Source organism: Dermacentor silvarum, chromosome 5 (assembly GCF_013339745.2).
Source record: "Dermacentor silvarum isolate Dsil-2018 chromosome 5, BIME_Dsil_1.4, whole genome shotgun sequence".
Taxonomy (NCBI): domain Eukaryota; kingdom Metazoa; phylum Arthropoda; class Arachnida; order Ixodida; family Ixodidae; genus Dermacentor; species Dermacentor silvarum.
The window spans coordinates 150,778,021-150,793,599 of record NC_051158.1 but is presented as its reverse complement, the minus strand read 5'-3'; positions in this window follow the sequence as shown (position 1 = coordinate 150,793,599).

The window sequence follows — 15,579 nt, the reverse complement described above, 5'->3', positions numbered from 1 at the left end:
AGAAAGGCAAACATTCTTTTGCAAGTTCTACAGAAATGTCGCACGTCACATCTACCGTCAAACGCTGTAGTGCCCTCTCTGAAGCGATCTTCGGTAGCGCTAGATTTCCCTCAGAAGTGAAATGAGGGTACCCGAGGTAAACAGAATGTTCAATTTACCCTAAGCTTAATTTTTTTGGCTTATTCCTTGCCACAACTGCACGAAAATCGCAAAAATAAGTCACGTCCACAAATTGTATACCGTGATTGAAGAGGATAGAAAGCAGCTTAACTTAATGGTTTGAAGCAGTGATATGACTGGCCCATTGCGCTTGTCCATGTGCCACAGCCAATTTTTTTAAATGTGGTTCAGTTAAAAAAGAAAGACCTGTAGAATGAGAACATACGTTATTACAGTATGTTCTCATTCTACAGGCGTTTTTTTTTTTTTTTAACTGAACCAAAATTTAAAAAAATTGCCTGTGGCAGATAGCACAATTTTAACCCTTGTTCTAAATTGCTTGATGAGGTGGCCCATTACTTCTACGAAAAATCAAACTGCTTAAGTGAATATTTTACACATTTATGCTAATTCACTTTTTATTAATTGCTTTACTGCACATGACTTTATTTACAAATTTTAGCTGGCGAGTATGCAATTCTGAAGATGGCAACGGTTTCGAGATATGCGGTCAAACGTGCGGCAAAAATGCACTGTTGTTTAACTAAATTTTTAAGAAAACGCTGTTCCATGCATTGAAGCACAAACTAACTGGAATGCCAATGCATTTCCTTGGACACTTTGAAAATTATCTCGAAACTAGCGTAGTCCTGCAAACTTGTTCCAAGTCGATATGCTTTGTATACTCACTAGCTACAATTCGTAGATTAAATTATGTGCTGTAAAGTAGTTAAAAAGTATATTAGCTCTGTCTGTCATGCTCACGGTCAGAATGTTGTCTTGGCCGTGCGTGTTATTGTCATTCCAGCTTCTTTATGCGACATTGTCATGTTGCTGTCGTCACGCCTTCTCGATCGGAATTCCAGCTATGTCATCCGACTCTCGGATCACATGACACAGTCACACAGTCGTCACACATTCATTGTTATAACGTTACCTGGATGTGGTTGCCCAGACAACGCAAAGGCATCTTCAGTAAGTCTCTGGGATCTTGGCATCAGGACATGCGTACATCCTGAGGACATCCTGCACTAATCCTAAAAGGCTCCTGATCAAGTCCATTTTTCCCGTCTCAAGTAAATACTGAGAACATACCAGGTACATAATTGGAGCAGCATTTTAGGATGATGTCAGGATGTGCTTCAAGGCATTGTTTGACACCGTAACTAGAGGACAATTTTTTTTTTATTTAATATATGCATAGAACAGCTTAGATATGAGAACCCATATTGTATGGCTCTGTTTTGATCTACCAAGAGTCCTACCAAGAGTCTGAAATACTTGAGACGATAGTTGGTTGTTGTGAGAAGCAAGAACAGCAGCCTGCATCATTTATTCGCATACCTGTTGAGGACCAAACGTACAGCATACAAGCCACAGTTTCAGGAGCATGGCACAGCTACCCATGAGAGCTGCCCGCTCCAGAATACAGCACACCAAGAAAGCCCACACATATAAAAGCGTTTTATTTGCATGCCCCGAAATCGTGTTACAGATTGTCTTTTATTTTTAAAGGTCACACTAAGGCATTCTGCACCAAACACAAAATCAAATGAGGCATTTGAAGTCCAGAAGATATCAGATAAATGCCAGGCCTTCCATAGTTGCACATACCATTTGGTAAGCACTGAAATATAAATCAGTGCTGCTTTACAAAAATAACCTTTGTACATATGTCCCTAGAAAGTTCAAAAACAACATATAGCAAAGCATTTCATCAAATTTTTTTTTTTTTTTATCAATACTGCAATCCCCAGTGGGGATTTTAGCAGGGTGGGAAACAATACATATGTAAAGAACACTATAGCATAGGCAACGAACACAATACAAATCAGGTCAACAGAGCTTGAAACATAGCAGTAACACAGCAAGATAACAAATTTTTACTCAATACTTGAAACAAATGCCGAAAGTGATGATTTTAAAACTTGGTCATTGGTTAGGTGATTCCATTCAACGACTGTTCGTGGGAAGAAAGAATACTTAAAACAATTATTACGCGTAATAAATGGGGTTATTGTTCGGCTATGTCGTTGCCTAGTAGCATAACCCGATGAAAAAGTAATTATTCCCGTGAGATCTGTCTTATAATGACCATTGATGAGCTGAAAAAGGAATTTTAGTCGTGATAGACGGTTTCTTTGAATTAATGGTGGCAGGTTTGCTTTTGTTAAGAGGTCTGTTACTGAAGTGCGTCCGAAGCTGTTATAAATAAAACGAGCTGCTTTTCTTTGCACCATTTCTATCTTGTTAGTGCCAGTTTTAGTAAAAGGGTCCCAAATTACACATGCATAGTCTAGCATCGGCAGAATTATAGCTTTATATGCCAGTAGGCGTACAGTGGGAGTAGAAAGTTTCAAGGCCCTCCTTAAAAAAAAGAGCTTGCGGTTAGCATTAGCTATTACATATTCACGGTGCTTAGTCCAAGTGAGGTCATTTGTGATCCAGAGTCCAAGATACTTATAATGTGTTACTTCGGAAAGAATGATGTTATTAATACCGTACGGAAACGTTAGTTTATGCTTCTTATGTGAAATGGACATAAAAACAGTTTTATCGTAATTAATCGACATTTGCCAGGCATCGCACCAGTCGACAATTTGTCGAAAAGCATTGTTCAGCAACTCCTGGTCCGTAATATTGTCTATTTCTGAGTACAATACACAGTCATCAGCATAAAGCTTAACCATAACTGGAATACCATGCAGCATATCATTAATAAATAAAAGGAACAAGAGAGGTCCAAGGACCGAGCCCTGCGGAACACCAGAGTCTACCGGAAGTCGTTGAGAAGAATTATTATTAAAAACAACAAATTGTTCTCTGCCATCAAGGTATGCTGTGAGCCAATTAATTAGTCGGGAGTTTTTCAGTATCTTGCTCAATTTGTAAAGTAGTTTTTTGTGAGAGACCTTGTCGAAAGCCTTTGAAAAATCCATGAAAATAGCATCTATTTGTTTCCCATTGTTAATTGCTTTCGCAAAGTCGTGCACTGTTAAAACCAATTGGGTAATTGTAGAGTAGCCTTTTCTGAATCCGTGTTGATGCTTTGTTAGTATATTATTGTTATCCAAGAATTCTGAGATATGATTATGGATTATGTGTTCCAAAAGTTTACATACCGTAGATGTTAAAGAAATTGGACGGTAGTTTTGAATGCAGTGCTTTTTTCCTGTTTTATGTAGTGGCTTCACTCTGGCCGTCCTCCAGTCACTCGGTACTTGTCCCTCGCACAATGACCTTGTGAACAGAACGTGCAAGTACTTAGATGCCCATTCTGCATACCGTTTTAAAAATGCGTTTGGAATGTTGTCCGGGCCAGAAGATTTTTTAATGTTCAGTTGTAAGAGCATGTTTAGTATACCTGGTTCGCTTATTTGGACATCGGATATAGGCGGCACAGACATTTCGAAAGGCGGCATTACATCATTATCACTTGTATAGACGGACTTGAAGTGTTTATTAAACGCATTTGCTATTTCATTGCTTTCGTGAACTGCCTTACCATCAACATGAAATACAACACATTCCTTGGAGGTCGGAGAAATAGAACGCCAAAATTTCTCTGGAGCCGTGGTTATGAAAGTTGGCAGCGATTCACCATAGTAGCGTTGTTTATCGGCATGTACTTGACTTTTAAGCTGAGAGGAAATGGCGTCGATCTTTTGTTTTACCGACTGCTCGTTTTCAATTTTTAATTTTTTCTTTACACGTTTCAGTTTCCTTTGGAGCCGCAATGTCTCGCGGGAGATCCACGGATTATTGCGATTTTTCTTTTTAATCGACAACGGCACAAAGCGATCAATGCACTCTTTTACTATTTTTTTAAACCTGCACCACAGCGACACTACGTCTTCCGCGCTACTCGAAAAGTCGTCAAAATTAAGCGAAAGTATATCAATAATTGATACATCATCGGCTCGAGAGAAATTTCGGTAAGATGAACATTCAGATTTCTTTTCTAACACGGCGTCTGCAACGGTGAGTAGTACAGCCTCGTGATCCGATATGCCAGGTACTATCTCGCAATTAGTTTTGGCGCTAATTGATCCGCTGACAAAAAAAAGGTCGAGCACTGACTGAGAACTGCCTTGAATTCGTGTGCTTTGTTCCACAATTTGCAATAAGTCAAAGGAAAAAGCAATGTCCAGCATAGCTTCCCCTAGAGGGTCATGTTTTTTAAGTGAGAATGTTACCCAGTCTACATTAGGCAAATTAAAATCTCCTGATAATATAATGCGATTACCAGGTTTTACATTCGTACACAGATATTGCCTCAGCTCATCAAATACGGCAATGGTAGAATTAGGGGGTCGGTATATTGCCGCAATAACATACCTAATATTTGCATAGTAAGCTGTACAGAAAATACACTCTACATTGGGTATTTCAGGCATTAAAAAAATTCGCAAGGATGATTTAAAAAGTATGCTAACACCCCCACCTCTAGTATCACGGTCTTTTCGATACGAACTGTAGCCGGTGGGAACGAACTCACTGTCAAACACAGTGTCATTTAGCCAGGTCTCAGTCAAGACTGCTATATCCGGGTTGTGCAAGAGCAGAAGAGCCTCCAACTGAGTGGTCTTGTTGAGTATACTCCTACAATTGACATTTAATACTTTCAGGGTCCGGGATGTCTTAGTCGAAAGTCAGTTTGATTTTCTTTTAAGCCTGTAGCGAGAACCCTTTGATTCGTCCCAACCAAATAGGACGCTATCAATGCTTAGTTTGTCGAAAGTTAGTTTTACCTTGGCTCCATCTGCTCTCTCTTTCTCACAACTTTTCCAGAGTTGTTTGCGTATTTCCCGAACTCGCTTTGAATAGTCCTCGGCTATCGATATTCCTGAGCCTTTGAGCTTATGACATGATCGTAATATTGACATTTTTTCACGAAAGTCGAGGAGTTTCAAAATAACTGGTCGCACCCTGCCTGCTTGCTTTTTACCCAGTCTATGGCATCTTTCGACGCCACTCACCGTTAAACCAATTTTTTTCTGAAAAACTTCATCGGTTACTTTCATTTCCAGTTCCTGACCAGACTCCATGCTATCTTCCTCTATACCATAAATGATCAGGTTATTTCTCCTGCCTCTGTTTTCCAAGTCGTCCATCTGGTTCCTAACTGAAGTGAGCTGCCCCTGAAGTTCTGATATTGCGGCTTCCATATCTTGTACCTTCGTGGCTAAGACTTTCAGGCTGGATAACTGTCTCTCAATACCGTCAATCCGCTCAGTTAAAGAGGAAAGTTTGTCCTCTATCTTGTTCTGGGATACCTGCAGGCACTCCATTGTTGAATTCATCTTGCTCTGGCCAGATAGTAATTCCACTAGCATCTCTTTTTCTGTCGGACCAGGATTTGATTCAATATCGCCGCAACACAACAGATCTTTTGATAATGAAAAGACAGAAGACAGAAGGCTCTGAACACCTAGTGGGCAGGGCAGCAGCACTAAAAAACGGTCGTCACTTCGGTAACAATGTTCAGATTTAAAATCACTAACCTGCAGCGCAAAGCAAAAAGGATTGCTCAGCATGTTGCCGTGTCTGCTGCTACCATGCCCACTGGCGAAGAATGGCTCCGGCGGTAGTCTTATAGTCGTTGGAAGTGCCACGTGACATGACGTCGCCGATGTCGTCAAAGGTATAGTCGCTGATAGCCAAGGATGATCCTGTCCTGGGATGACACCGTCGTAGAGCAGTGTCACTGATACAGCATCAAATTCTTGAAAATGGTCGCCACGTGTCGTTTGATGAAGATCAGGCGGCGTCAGCAGAGCTCCGAGAAAGACCTGCAGCGCAAAGCAAAAAGGATTGCTCAGCATGTTGCCGTGTCTGCTGCTACCATGCCCACTGGCGAAGAATGGCTCCGGCGGTAGTCTTATAGTCGTTGGAAGTGCCACGTGACATGACGTCGCCGATGTCGTCAAAGGTATAGTCGCTGATAGCCAAGGATGATCCTGTCCTGGGATGACACCGTCGTAGAGCAGTGTCACTGATACAGCATCAAATTCTTGAAAATGGTCGCCACGTGTCGTTTGATGAAGATCAGGCGGCGTCAGCAGAGCTCCGAGAAAGACCTGCAGCGCAAAGCAAAAAGGATTGCTCAGCATGTTGCCGTGTCTGCTGCTACCATGCCCACTGGTCTTTCCATCAAATATTTGATGGAATGGTCTTTCAATGCCTGCAGACATGTGGACGCAATGATGACTGTCTCTAAATGTTAATTCAGGGGATTACAGATGGATAGTTATCTTTCATCATCATCATCAGCCGATATTTTATGTCCACTGCAGGACGAAGGCCTCTCCCTGCGATCTCCAATTACCCCCGTCTTGCGCTAGCGTATTCCAACTTGTGTATTCCAACTTGCACCTGCAAATTTCCTAACTAGTTATCTTTATGATGGCCTAAATTTACAGCAGAACCATCAATTGGCAACTGCACCAGTGGCTAAGTTAGTTTTAGCTAAAATTTAATGAATCTGCCTTTTTCATGTTCCTGTGCTGCCCTCTGCCGCACGCTGCTGGAAACGTTTTGGTAGGGTGCCGGGGATTTCGGCGGCTGATTTTTGCACCTGCGCCCATGTTGAGTGCATGTCGGTTGTGCGTTTCGTGGATCGCGAATAATTATTAATGGCTTCTCCGGGCTAGCATGTCATTCCTGGACGCAATGTAGCACTCACCGACTGCTGGGTGAGCAGGCCTGAGTGCACTGTTGTGCATGCAGTGCGGCCAATAGAGGCACATGTCGCTGATCTCTGCACTTGGAGCTCGCTTTTTGTATTCTTTTTACACATTCTTTGGAAATTTAGCATATTCAAGAAGTCTTTGAGCGAAGCCTTCCACGTTGGATTAATCAAAGCTGTGAAGCTTGTTTACATTGACATATACAGCCACAGATCGTTGTTAGCGTCAAATATTGGAGCGAAGGTACATCGCTGGTATGAAATAATGTTAAAATGTAGCAAAACATACATATCTTTGTCAGTATAACAACACGTACAAACCCACCCATCTACGTAGCGAAAGCGAGTGGCCGCCTACGTGGTACGGTGACGTAAAGGTGTTCGCACAGCTAGCGCTCTGTCGCCGCTTGCTGCTCACTGTGTACGCGCCGTGTGAAGTGAAGAGACGTTAATTTCAAATCAGTAAGGCCAGAAACGAACAATAAATTCAGTTTCCTTCAGCCTAACTGCTTACATTTCAGTTCAGGTGCGCCGGTAGCAGGTGCAAGAACTCAACGGCGCCTGGCCTAACCATCGCTGAACATGATCAACATTGGCTCACACTTCATGTTCTCGGCATGGGAGGGATGAAGCTTGTGCATTTCAACTCCGTATATATAAGGCATCTTTGACTAATTATATATACATATGTGTATGTTATACGATCATATATGCAATCGAAGACGCTGTGGATATATTGCGTTGTCGGTTCGACGGCCGGTCGCGCGGGGTTCGGTCGAACGATGGTCGGCACGCTGATTTTGTCGGTGCCGTCGACAAGAAAGCCCGTCACAGTACAACTCGTGCTCGTCGGCTGCGTCGTTGTCGGCCTGGTATGATAAGATGGTCTCAGCGACCCAGGCCACTCGTTGGCGTGAACGTCTTGACGGTCTCATATCGACCCAGTATTACCGCGCCTTAAACGAGTACGTGAACTCAGGCGCGCGCTGCCGCCACCAGCAAGGGAGGGCCCACTCTGCAAGAAGACTTCGCCAGCAACGTGATGATTTTAAGAGTCACCCAAGTGTAACGCAGGGGTTTTCCGTGAAATTTGCCAGCCATCAATGAAAGGCGGCAACTACGTGGCTCAGGGTGCATCCGGAGTGGTCCGGAGGACACACTGGTCGCTTTCTGTTTTAAATTGGAGTTGCAGTTACGCTGCGAACGTTTTCGGCACCGCGTCGACGTCGCGGTACCAGTGGAGTTTCAACGCGGTACACGGCACGAGTGTTTGCAGTAGCGCGCGTTCAAGCGGCTTTTTTTTTTCCCGGGGGATCTTTCCTTGAGACAGGGCCGCGCAGCCACGCGCGCGTCCCTTCCAAAACGTTTTGCGACTAATCCGCTAGGGCAGGGCGCATGCGCCGTCGCGCCGTGAAAAAGGCGGATTGCCTATTTCATTAATGACTAAAGTGCGCATAGCAACTGGAGATTATGAAGGCTGTCAGTGCTCATGGCATCTGCATTGTGTGCAACTATGAAGAGTAGCCCCAGTTTCAAGATGGCATTTCCAAACTTGTAGTGAAATGCTCTGGCATTTCACTGGTCATTTTCTCGCAAACCCTCCTTGGGCAGCGTTGACAAAATATCTCAAAAACCCAGCTATTGAGTCACTGATTTTGGGGACTAATTTTGCAACCTGCGCTAAATTCAGGACCCCTACTGAATGCATACATGCCTTAAGTGCAGAGTGAATTCACTCTTACGATCGCAATTTATGCACTCAAGTCAGTAATTAAAAATATCGGGACTCTTTATCAATTCAAGTGCAAACAAGCAATTATACAATTTCTGGTGTATGCCACTGCTACAAATATAGGCCACAAAAATGTTTTGTTCTCCTATTTTATTAAATGGAAACAGTCATTGCTGTAATGCCCTACGTAGGAACTGTACTTATTTATTTTTACATGCTCCAGCCTACATGGTCTATAGCCAGAGCGAGCAAAAGACAGACAGAGTGCAAATACCAAAGCCATGAGCATGAAAATTCAACATGATATGCAAATGGTAAATGTAGATACCAACTAAATAATGTAGAACACAAGATATTCAGTAATAAGAACTATACAAAGCTGGAAGGCACAGCAGAAAAGCATCGTGACAAAGTGCAACAGCGCACCCTCTGAGACAACCGAGACAAAAATAATGAAAAAATATTGCTGGGTATATAACATACAGTCAAACCTCGACACAATGAAGTTGCACTTTTAGCGAAAAACTTCATGATATTGAGGTTTCGTTAATCTAATGTAACTAAGATGAGGAAATAAAAGTAATTCATTAAACCGCGAACTTCGTTAAATGGAGGTTCGTTATACTGAGGTTTGACTGTATACCGAATGTTACTGGCTTGTATAACAATTTCATGGACACCAAAACGCAGCCCAGTGCAGTGTGATGTGAACGTAAGCCTAACAAACAGCGGGTACAGAATATATATTGTGACACAGAGCATTCGAAGTACCTAGCAGGCGGCAACAGAAAACCACAGCTGCACAGACTCTTGACTGCAACAGTACTCCTCAGCCAGAGGGACTGCGAGCCGGCAATTGCTACACAAAATGGGGTGTTGAACGCTCTCCTGCTTCCAATACCAAAGGGAACATTCTTCTTTCTGGGGTTTTACGTGCCAAAACCAGTTCCGATTATGAGGCACGCCGTAGTGGAGGGCTCCGGATTAATTTTGACCACCTGGGGTTCTTTAACGTGCACTACAACGCAAGCACACGGGCGTTTTTTTGCATTTCGCCTCCATCGAAATGCAGCCGCCGCGGCCGCGATTCGATCTCGTGCTCAGCAGCACAACGCCTTAGCTGACTGAGCCACCCCGGCGGGTTACCAATGGGAACATGTTTTGAACATTGCAATTAAGTCTGCGGGCTATTATATTTTTTTGTAGAATAAACAAGCATTGTTTATTCTTTATTATTAATGATTAAGTAGGATTAAAGTGTATCCGAAACAAGAAAAAAATTAATCGTGCGACTTTTGTACACTTTTCTTGCAGTAAAAGGTTCAGAACCTAAATAGATCGAACATGAATATGGGTTGATCACTCTCGTTTGAATTCGTACAATAGTAATTTGTTCCTTTTCCTTCATCCCTGTAAATTCCATGATGTGCCTGTTATGTTCCTAATTTATTTCATTCCTCGTTTACAAGCTTCTCAGTCTAGCTGACATCCAGCTGTTTATAGCATTGGATACATCTAATGATAAACAGGCCCTATCCTGCAACATAAACCCCACAAAACCTCCTATTTTATTTTTTCTTACAAATGCAGAATATCTGACATTCAATTCGGTATTCTAAAGACGTTCTCGAATACTTGCATTTGATACAATTACAGTTTTTTCTATTACAGTGTAGACCACTTATAACGTAAGTCGCCGGAGTCGCGAATATTCACACTATAAGCGGTACCGCACTATAACCAAAGCAACAATTTTCAAGGCCCGCACATATGCAAAACATGTGGACCGAGCCGCCATGCGTATGCAACTGTCGAGGAATGCGGCTAGAACGTTTGCATTCAATTTACAGTCGAATCTTGTTAATTCAGAACAATTCACGCAGCGGCGCCTCCGACCGGCATTGCTCCGGCACCGCCATAGAGTAAAAGCTTAGGAGTGACCCCTCAATGCTGCACGCGAACAAAAAAAAAAAAAAGGAAACGCAGCGGAAATTTCACCCTCTCTCAAATGGCAAGGTCGCTGATTCTGCGTTGCGCCGGAACATGCGTGTACGTGCAGATGTCTCAGCCACGCTACCATAGCCACGAGTAGAAAATGGCAGTGAACCCTTCTTTCTCCTTTTTGCTTCCTCTACTTTCTAGTCACGTGTTGACCTTACACGCTGAGGCTACGGCGCAGAGGGAAGCAGTGGCGTTGTCTCAGGCCGGCCAATGAAACTGCCCACGCCGGCAAACGCCCGCTTCCCGATGACGGCAGAAAATGAAACTTCGGGGAGCTGGCACCGAGCCGGCCTGCGGGCGCGCACGGTGACAGTCGAAAGTAAGGCAGCTACGAGGGAGGGCGAGGGGAGCCACCGAAGCGGCGGAGTTGCCGAGGCGAAATCCGCTTCCCTGCCGCCCTCCTCCCTCACATTCCACGGTCTCCGAGTGCGCCCTTTACCGTGCCGTGCGGGCGCCGCCCGCTCCCTGAAGTTTCGTTTACTGCCGTTATCGTGAAGCGAGTGTTGGGCGGCGTTGGCAGTTTCGTGACCCTCGCTCGTTATGCGTGCCATGATATTTCACGACTCGCACTCAAGATTAAACAGGTACTTTTAATTCTCATTCCGAGCTAAAAAATGCTGTTATTTTGCTCTCGCATTGCTTCTCAATGGCCTTGCCAACTACTTCATCTTCTACGGCGCTTAGGCATTTGAGTGCCTCTTCACTGAGGTTATTCACGGCGCAAAATACTTTCAGTTTGCTTAAGTAATCAAGTGCGTCCTTGCACGAAACGTCCGGGATGTCGATGTCATACTCATCGGGCACGGGCTTTAGTGCAGCCTCGTCCTGGTTCCCCCACACCGTTGCGACGATGTCTTCATCGGTCATCGCCTGCTCGCAGACATCCGCGTCATCATTGATGGCTCCCAAAAAATCTCCGAAAGTGTCGTTTTCAGAGAGCACGTTGTTCCGAACTAAGTCGGACCATACTTCGTCCACGCTCATTGTCGTCGTCAGCGGGTGCATCGGTGCCGCGATCACGGACGAAACAAGCCTTCTCAAAGCACTTCTTAATCGTCGATGGTTTAACTTGCCACCAAGATGCAGTGACCACGTCTATGGCAGCTCTCAAATTTATTTTGAGGGGTTCCTTTCGTTGCAAATGCCACAACTTTCTCGCATATGCCCGTCTTGTAAAGCGCCTTCACTGTAGCGATAACGCCTTGGTCCAACGGCTGGCTCTTCGCAGTAGAATTTGCCGGAAGCAACTTCAAGTTTATGGCGAGGAGCTTCGGCTGCACGTTGTCGGCTGTGCAGTTGTCCAAAATGAGGACGACACGCCGCTTCTGTGCAACCATTTCATCATCAAATTTCTGGAGCCATCCAATGAACAAGTCTTGGGTCATCCAAGCTTGCTGTTTGCTTTGTACATCACTGGAAGATAATCCATTTTCCGAAAGCAACGTGGCCATGCGTACTCCCCATGACGAACAAGCGGCGCTTGTCTGACCCGTCCATGTTTGCACAGAATAACACCGTGATGTGCTCTTTAGAGGCCTTGCGGCCAGAGCAGGGCTCGCCTTTCATAGCCAGTGTGCGATTCGGAAGCAGGTTATAAAATAGCCCAGCTTCGTCAGCGTTGTACATATCGCGGTCCGAATGTGCTGTGAACATTGTTTCCAGGTTGATGTTCAGCCAGGCTTGTACGGTGGTGTCGTCGACTTCTCCACTTTCGCCAAACACGACTCTGCATGTTATCCCGTGACGGTCCTTAAACCGCTGTATCCAACCGTTCAGTGAGCCCAAAAAGATTGGCGAAACACTTCCCCTTTGTTTGGAAAACAGGACCACTTATCGGCATGTTCTGTGCGCGTATTTCCTTGAACCATCGGAACAAGGCAGTCTTTGTATTTTGCAGCGCAAATTCTTTTTCTGGATGACGACGCAGCATTCGTGTCCAACTGCTGTCGCACCTTATCGCGATTCTTCTAGATCGCCAATACGGTGGTGTCCGCGATGCCATATTTTGCAGCCACAGCAGCTTTTTTCACACCATTTTCAATTTCCTTCACGATGTTCACCTTCGTTTCGAGTGAAACGGCTTGCCGTTTCCTGGCGCCTGGTAGAGCGTACGAAGACATCAAAAGCACGAGGTCGAGATCAAGCAGTGGCAAACTGCGGCGGCAACCGAACCACGTGCGGAGGAGACCAATGAGAGCGGCCCGTTCAGTGACGTCCGTGTGGGAAACTGGTGTTATGCGGACCCGCCTAACCGCTCCTTTCGTACTCCCGTCTGGTTTCAGCCTCAATGGCTGTTCGTTCGCACCACGTGCCCTTCTCCTCCACTTTGTCTCTCTTTCTTCCTCGGGGGCGCCCGTTCGAGGAGAGCGTTCGCCGTCTCCGCTGACTTCCGTACTCCCAGGCAGCCGCACTGTAACCGGTATTTCGTTTCCCGCAACTGCACTATAAGCGATACGTGTATACATGGAGTGCTATGGGAAAATTAACGGGAGTCTGAAAAGACCGCACTATATCCGGTCCCGCACTATAAGCGGTTACGTTATAAGTGGTCTATACTGTATAACACCCTCAGGTTTTTTTCCATTCTGCCCCCATCACAAAACGGCTGCTGCAGCCAGCCGTCGAACCCATGAACAACATCTTTAGAATATTGAATTGATGTTAAACATTATCCATTTGTAAGAAAATTTGGAAGACGCTTCAGTTTCGCCTTTAAGAGTGGAACACGATAGCATTCAAACATGCCCGACTGCTTCTCACGCTTTCCGGCAACAGTAGCTTATGTAACCGCAATGATTACCTGCAAACACTGGCGGCGAACGCTATGCACGAAGGCAAGCTTTCTGGTAGAAACGTGGCCTCTCGCATGGCCGATACCAGAGATTGTGCACAGCCGTGGCAAAAAAATTTCGTCATTTTCAGGTGTCTATTATTGTTTCACACTTTTAATATTTCAGTCTGACAAGATTTAACATAAAAGGCATGCGCTGTCGATGTTTTATTTCATGACATTTGTTTGTGGGCTGCCATTCTCAAAATTCCGAGGAATAACTTCATCAAGAATGTAAGACAAGGTATGAGCAACTTAGTGACAGAATGGTGTGGCAGTATAACTCGTATATACCGCATGTCATATAGCAAGGCATGGCATATATATATATACCTAAATGTATACGGCAATTATTGCTCACAGGATGCCGGTGCCGACGCAGACACAGAATTTACTGTGACACAGGTCCTTAACGCTAAAAAGTGAAATGAGAGGTTTTTTGGGGGTTTAGTTTACAGGAAGTGGCTTGTTGCTCATGCACAGCAGATTGCCAGAGCAGCTTAGTCGCCGCAGCGGTTCAAAATTACTATTTAATGGGAACTTTACATTCTTTTTATACAGGTCATTCTAACCACTATTTTTCTAAGGTCCGGCCAAAAAAGCTCTATGACCTGCCAAGGGGGATTACCATTGGAGGATCTCAAATCAATACTGATCTCTTGGATTTTCCGAGACTCCACATGAGAATATGGCTGCCCTGATGGTGGCAATTATTAATGGCATTTCTTTGAATCAGGATAGCTACAAATAGCCACCAAGCCTGTGACTATTTCAATGTGAACGTGATTTCAGATCACATGTGACAAATAGTCAACTAGCCTGCTTGGCCTAATCAGTATGCTATACATGCTTATCGTTCTAGCATTTTGCCTACATTTTAATGGTTTCTCTCTTCCTGAAATGTTCTATATATAACTTGTACAGTTACCTATGCCTGTAACGGAACCAGTCATACCAATTTCTTCCCTCGTTTTTTGCCATCAATACTCCAAACGTCTCTTGCTTACCTCTTTTCTTGCCACCATTGCTCTAAACACCCATCGGCTTTAATTCCCAGTGCATCTGGAAGGTGGACTTCACCGATGGGTCTCACTTCCACTAGGATGTGCCGGGTTGTCTCCGGATTCTTGCTGCAGCAGACGCATGCCTCATCCTGTTGTGAATATTTGCTCCGGTACGTTTTTATTCAAAGTCTTTATTCAAAACTAATTTTGCTCTGTGCTTCTCTTGCTTTGAAAGAGGTTCAAACTATGGTTTTACTCTGTGCCGACAATGCCAATCAGACCACCGACCTTTATTTAACTTCCAAAGCCACCAAAATGTCCGATTTGAAGCGCAGAATAGCGTTTGCGCCCCTGTGCCACCTGGTGCTCAATGGAAGAGTTAGCCGCTGAGTGATGAGGCAGCATGAGAGCACCCACAATTTCACATCAGCAATATGCCTATCCTATGTGATGCCCTACCATTCAATGTAAACCTTGCTTCACCTCTGGAACATCCATTAAGCAGTAGCCCTAATTTCTTTTCAATTTCCATATTCGTCTATATTAATCACTAAATTCACAAAAATAATTTGCCAGCTGAAGAAGACACAGAAGTAAGCTCGCACCAGAGCAAAAAGCACGAAAGTGTTGAAGCACAAAATTTTTCACTTGTGACTTTGAATTGTGACCAGGCCTGTGAGAATCAGGCATCCTATGAACTACAGTAGAATCTCGTTAATTCGGCCCCCGTTAATTCGGAAATTCGGCATGCCCATTCCCTCCCTTCAAAAATGTACATAGCCCTATGCAACAAAACTTTCGTTAATTCGGCGCAAAATTGCACGCGCACCGGTTTATTCGGACTGGAGGCAAGCCGAGGACGGCGCTGGTGTACAACTGAAAGGAGTTTCCGGAGCGCGCATCGCTACTGCCAACAAGGGTCAGGCCGCTGGAAACCCGTGGCCTCAGAGATGAGATCCGCAGCAACGGCGCTGCCGGAACTATTCGCGGAGGCCTTCAAGAACCGCTTTTTCTTTCAAAAGGGGGCGCCGCTGTACATTGGGTTTCGGAGCACGCATCGTTACTGTCATCTGCCTAGCTGGAAACGGTTGACGGGATCGGCGGACAATAAACGAGGCCTCGGATAGCGTGCGGACGGGCGTGGTTGTGCGTGTGTGTGTGTTTT